Genomic DNA, 6,649 nt, shown 5'->3' with positions numbered 1-6,649 from the left:
AGCAGGGCTCTGTCCCCGGCCGTGGGCACGAAGCCACGCGTGGGAAGGTGGCGGAGCGCGGCGAGCCCGTCCCGCCGAGCGCCTTCGGGGCAGCTACAGCGCTCGGGCATGAGCGGATGATTAAAAATAAGCTAATTCAGGCCCAGGGGATCGAAACAGCTAGAAAAAAATTCCTATCTGAAAAAATCCCTATCTGAAAAAATTCCTGGAGGAGTAATCAGCGATAAGCAGGCACGGAGTAAGTAGCGATAAGCCGTGTGGGAAGCCTTTGCCAGCAGAAGCCACGCTGCTGGTTGCTGCTGTAGCTCTGCCTGTGCTCGTTTTCCTTCTGTAGCCACATCAGCATCAGAAATGCAAAAGTGGAAGTTTTATCTTTCTTGGATTTGTTTCCTCTCGGTGAAAAGGGCTGCCACACGCTTGCCTCAATAAACCCAGTTCCACTTCTGTACGGAGCAGTTCATGAAAACACACATTAGAGGGAAAGCAGGGGGAGGCAAAAGTCACTAAGACTCACCCATGACTCTCAAGAGATCCCAACTCATGACCAAGCTTTTCCTAGGAAATCTGTTACATGCCAAATGTTAAACTTCTGTCTGGTATAATCAGCTTCAAATCCAGGTAGAGACTAAGGTAAATTGCAAGAGCCATAGGGCAAAAAAGACATTAAAAAGGAGCAAGAGAAAATGTTGGAAAGGTCTCAAAATTTTTTACTGGAATATGTTAATGATATATTTTTAATTCTTCAGCATCTCTTTTCAATTTAAAATAAAAACTGTATATACAAAAAGCCTGCAGACACTGACAGATGTTTTCCTTTTACGTATTTATATTTCTAAAAAGAAAACCACTGTGGGAAATAGTGATCAAAACAACATTTTATTTTTCGCCAGAAATCACTTTTTGTTCCACTTTGGTTTCAAGCCTGTGCTTGAAAGCAAGTGCTTTCCTGTGCTCAGAGGAGCCCTCTGTGCCTGAGCAATGCCACCTGACTGCAAGCAGTGCTGAGGATAACACATTTTTCCCGTTTTGGAAATTTTTCCTGCTTAATAGAGGGAAAATCCATTGAAATGAGAATTTCCAGCAAAGGATCTAATAACTTAAGACACTAGCATAAGTTTTTTCTGAACTCAGCCAGTGCAGAGATCCAGCAACTGAGGGCATTGAAGGCTGGAGTATATGGCCGAATTAAAAATAGTTTTACTGTCCTTTGAGTGGACAAGTAAGGCTGCAGCAGTCAGTCTCAGAGCTGCCTCTACCTCCTGCCATCCCCTCAGGCAGCTTCCTGAGCAGTCTTATCTATTTTATAGGGTTTCATATGGCTCTTTGCATGTATGAATTTCATCCCGCCTAGTATCTGCAGAGTTACAGAGTTTACTGTGTTGTTCACGCAAAACTTGATTCCCAACACATCTGCAAAAACACTGCCTGCATCCAACTCCCACACAGCACTAGGGAAGCCACCTAGCTCCTGTTGAATTGGGACCTGCAGGTCACTTTTCAAACTTGTCACCCCCAAATACTTTTTGACTTGTAGGCCATTCCTTGGGGCACCACTCTTCCATGTTGAGGGGGGTGAGTCAACCCTCTTAACTGCTCCTTCCTGTTGGATAGCTGTTGGGCTCAGAAAAATTGGAACATCTTCAAGAAAAAGCAGGGGCAAAAGAAATCCATGTGGAGTAACTAAATAGTAAATAGCTGCAGCAGAAATGCCTGAGTAGTTGCAATTGTAAGGTCCCCCAGTTCTGGAGCACCTGGCTGTGATTTGAAGGGGCCTACCTCAGTCAGTTTGGGCCTTTTTTTTTTTTTTTTAATTCTCTAAGAATATTAGGCAAATAAGTTTTAGATGTCTTTGTGATGCTACTGCTCATCTGTAACAATTTGTACTGCTCAATCTGTAACAGTTCACTGACTGTTTTTCTATATTTGCATAGTGTCTGGGGCTTTTTACCATGCTGGGTAGACTGCTCTGTGAAGAAGACAGGTTTCCCATGACAGCATGATACACAGAGGTGCAGAGCAAAGCTGCTGTACCCCCCACCTCGTGTCCAAGCTCTTCCTTGAGTTCACCCTCTTTCAGGTTTACATCCTTCGAAAAGGGTGAGAAAATAATTGCTTTTCTTCCTTTAATAATGGTTATCAACACTATTCTCATTCCAGATTCAAAATACAGCACTATAACAGCTACTGAGAAGAAATTAACTCTACCCTAACTGAAACCAGGACAGGAGCCCAGAAAAAATATCCCTAGGGAACAGACATTTGCTATATAGTCTGACTGCAGCAAAAGCAGTAAGTCACTGAATGTTGGCAGAACACCACTGAAGACAAGTCATAAAAGTAAGAAAAGGTTTGGTTGACTGCACGTGCTGCTTCTTGCTCTGTATCTGCCTGGTGAATGGTGAATTCAATTTCTAGTATGGCCAAACCAGCACGTTCTACAATGCGAAGTTGCTTGGATAAGCATCCTCCTAAAAAGAATTAGAAGTTTGCAATGAATTTCAATGTGGTCATGCATTTAAATTCTTTTCTTTCTGGAAATATATTTGCAAATTCTAGGGTCAAAAACTCCTAGGAACTTGTACAGGATGCAACTAATCAGTTTCTTCAGATAAACAGAGCATAATTCGCTTACTGCATTCACTAGATCTGCTTCTGTCAAACTTGCCTATTTTTAAAGCTAAAGATTGCTTACCTTAAGCAATGTTTACTTCTTTTTGACACAGAGAGACACACCAAAAAATGAGGGGAAATTACCATTATAGAAAACCCCAATCAAATTCTCAAAATAGTCTGATCAAAAATAGGAATAATTTTCTCTAAGTACCACAAGATTAAATAATAATACTACTAGGTTGCCTTCTAATTGCATTCTGCTTCTTTGAACAATTAGATGCACTTACGTTTTCAAGCACTTCTCCGCCAACAGGAGGATTAGAAATGAATGCTTTGCTTTTTAAATGCAATTAAGAGAAGCAAACAACAATCTCAGCTTCAGTTGGCATAAATCTGTCATACCAGTGGAATTACAGTCTATGCTGAACTGTTTCAGTTAATAGTCACAGATTCTTCCCATACATTATTTTGCCACTTCATTTATCTCACACACTGCTTCTTTCCCATTTCTGTAATGAATTCTGCAATGATTCTTTCTAAAGAATCAAGATATGAGTTGTTGCAAAGCAACATATTTTCCCTTGGACAACCTGAACCCTTGTCTTGAATGATAGCTGATGCAGCTGCAGGCTAAAACGTTTGTCCTGCAAGAGGTCTTCTCTAGTGTCTATTCCTACTTGTAGTAAATGTTCTCAAAACCCTAAGCAGTTAACTTAGGGTCTCACTGTGGTCTTGCATCACACCACAACTGATTGCAATGAAACAGCAGTGTCATAGGACCTCAGGTTGGGTCAAAATTAGCCCCACAGGCTCCAGTAACCTGATATGCATCTACATGGGGCAACCAACACAGCTGTAGGAATGCAAACACATCCGCTTCTACCTCTCTGCTGATTCTATCTCAGTTTTGGTTGTCTTGCTCTTCTTGCTACTTTTATTTATAGTCACTTGGGAGGTCAGAGTGGGGGAACAGTGGTGGATCCCAGCCTGAGAAAGCTGCAGTTCCTTTTGTGCTTACCTGTTTGGACTCACTGATTCTCTACAGACTTTGAGAGCTCTGTGTGCTCTTTTCTTGCTGGAATCCAGACCTGCACCTTCTTTTCTCAGAAAACAAACCAGCTCAGACCCAAGATTGAAAGAACTGAAAATAAATTGAAGAGTCACAGATTTTTGTGGCCTTGGCACTCTGCTTTTCTCCCATTTTAGGGAGCTTGTTCTTGTTTCCCTTTCTCTATCCCCTTTGTTGGGAAGTAACAAGTGTAAGTAGGGTAAGCAGACTCCTCACAAAGTTTGATTTCTCAACTTGATAGTCCTGTAACATAACTTTAATGCTCATAGCATTTTATAGCCACAAATGATGTAACTGTCTCTTGGTGCCTGCTTGCCAGAATAGCAAAGAAGTGCTAAGTGAAAAGTCTATTTTACATTAGTCATTATCCCTTTTAAACTGAATGCTTCAATTTGTAATTTCCTGCCCCAAACTACTGGTGTTTCTTTTTGTTTAACTTCTATGTTGAAAATACCTCATTTTGGATATTTTAACATAGTCATGTTTCTACATAAGTTTAAAAAATTCCATTTACAATATAATTTTAGAGTCCAAAACTGCTTTAATGGGCTGGCTCACTGCTCTTTTCTTTCCTCTTTTCTTTTTCTTTTCTTTTTTCTTTTCTTTTTCTTTTTCTTTTCTTGTTTCGTTTTTCCTTTTTCTTTTTCCCTTTTTTTCTTTTTTCTTCCTTTTTTCTTTTTTTTTTTCCTTTTTCTTTTTTTTTTCCTTTTTTTTCCCCTGTTCTCTCTTTTTCCTTTTGTTTTTTTCTCTTTTGTCCTCTTTCTTTTCTTTTCTTTCTTTCTTTTATAAAAAGCAAATTCCAGTTGTGAATTCATGAGCTGTAATAGAAAGAACATGCATATCTCACTCAATAGAGTGCAAGTAACAATTTACAGTTTCTGAAGGGGAATTCTTGTCCCAACAGATTTTTTTCTTCTAGCTCACCAGACAGAAGCAATTTTCCTGGTTTATTTCTTTTCAGAGGTTCTGTTTCAGCAGTAGCCAGGTTCCCCTTCACTGCCACCCAAGGATCGCAAAATGCTGGCAACCCTTCATCTTATGATAATGCTTTTCAAACATGTGCAGCCCATTCCAGTATAAAACTGATGGTATTTAGGGGAAGAGCATGGAGGAGAATAAAAATCAAGAAACAGGAGAGAAGGTGACCCTCACTTCATGGTATACTGCCAGCCAGAGTAAGCAGTATCTGCAGTACCATGGCTTTTCATGTGGTCTGGGGGAGAACCTAGAAATTCTCGGTCTCTGAGGGTAGATCGACTCTTTGATGTCACCTTCCACCCAATGCTGTGCATGGGCTACAGCAGAGGGAAAGGGAAAGCTAGGACTTTTCTAGAAGACAGCCCTGAGTGAGGACTGATCCTGGAGTGGCCAGTACCGCCCACACCCCTTCTTCTCCTTTCCACCATAGGTGTTGGTGCATAAATGGCTACAACCAGAGTGGGTGTTGGTCCTATGACAAATTGACAACATGAGACTGAAAGGCTCTGAACGAGGCAGTGATAATGATGTCTTTCACTCTTGCCCTCCAGACAACCTCAATCTTTATCAATAGCACTTAAAGCAGCAGGGAAATATAATAAATGCAACTGCAATACAGCATCTGTAGAGGAACATATAAGAGTACTGTGAGGAAAAATATAAAGACAAAGAGCAAAGGTTAAAACTTTATATTTGCATAAATAAAATATAATCATTCATTCTTTATTTAGCCATGCCAATATTAAAATTCGCTTCTTGTCCTAAACATAATATTTTGCCTGTTTCACAAGTTCAGAAGTGAATTCTCAAGAGCTTTAAACCATGATTTTTAAATCTTACATAAAAGAGAAACATTCTGGTATTAAATATTATTCTATTCCAAATCTTATTGCCTTTGCAACATATCTGAGTTTCCTCTGCTTTTTTGATTGCATGGTAAGAATGATACAATTTATATGTGTCGGTCTGTAAGTCTGTCCTCTGTCAGTATTACAATAGCCATGGTTCAAACATTTTATGATAAAATTCATCAATGGAGAGAGATTAAGAAAGGAGAAAACATTTAAAGTGGCTTCATGAATTCTGCATCTCTTCACAAGTATTCCATAAAAATTTCTTACCATAACAAAATGCCTCATTGGTTCAGACTGCAATTCATCCATCTGTTGTATGGCTAACAGAGGATATGTACAGGTACTTTGGGAAAAAAAATATAAAATAATCCATATCAGAATGAGTGCTGGTATCCCCCTCCTAGCCACACCCTCTGCGCAGTACTCTACATTATATTTCATCTATAATTGTATTCCTCTGTTGCCCCATATCGTGATATCACGTTCCAGTGATATCACCTTGCAGAAGATTTAAACTATACGTTATTCCCATGTGCAAAAGTTTAGTAATGTTATGTTTGAGATTCTTCAGAATTCATGGCACCTTCAGTATCTAGTCCCGATGATCTGTAAAGTTTGCCCTTCTTCACCCAAAAGCCTGAAATGGAAATACCACCGAGAAATTCTGTTATGGTTTGCATAGTAGCCTGACGTGAAAAATATGTGGGGTTTTCTGCTTTGACAAAGACTTTCTTATCATTTATGTCTAAGGCATTTTCTAGCCAATGAAAGGAAAAGACATAATATATTTTTCTGCGATCCTCCCTTCCTTCAGGCTGTGCCTTGATGCACAGACAGCATCACCCAGCCAGCAGCTAGCTGCAAGGGATGCACAGCAGCAGCTCATTTCTGGGCCCCTCATGGTGTCTGCCTTCTCTCCAAGGCTGTTATTTCATCAGGAGAAAAATTGTTTAATGACCTTCTCTATTCTAATCTAATTGCTTTTGGTTTGTAGTTACAAGGTACCCCAGGCAGAGAGTCAGCCGTTTAGTGTTACATCCCCAAAAATCTCTGTGTAACCTATACATGCTGCCCCTCCAGCCTCAGCATTATCTGCAATGTCAATGAAGTCTGTGTCCATCTAGGTCTGGTACTG

The 6,649-nt window shown here is 40.1% G+C and overlaps 1 long non-coding RNA gene across 1 annotated transcript; it reads left to right on the top strand.

The window, feature by feature from the left end:
- On the top strand, nt 1-2,496 carry LOC136358439 (uncharacterized). The gene is made up of 2 exons (XR_010743099.1): nt 1-238; nt 2,158-2,496. It is a non-coding gene; the product is annotated as an uncharacterized lncRNA (long non-coding RNA).
- The last annotated feature ends 4,153 nt before the right edge of the window (nt 2,497-6,649 follow it).

This window comes from Sylvia atricapilla, chromosome 3, assembly GCF_009819655.1.
Source record: "Sylvia atricapilla isolate bSylAtr1 chromosome 3, bSylAtr1.pri, whole genome shotgun sequence".
NCBI lineage: Eukaryota > Metazoa > Chordata > Aves > Passeriformes > Sylviidae > Sylvia > Sylvia atricapilla.
Note: the sequence above shows the minus strand (reverse complement) of the source record. Positions and strands in the feature narration are given on the sequence as shown.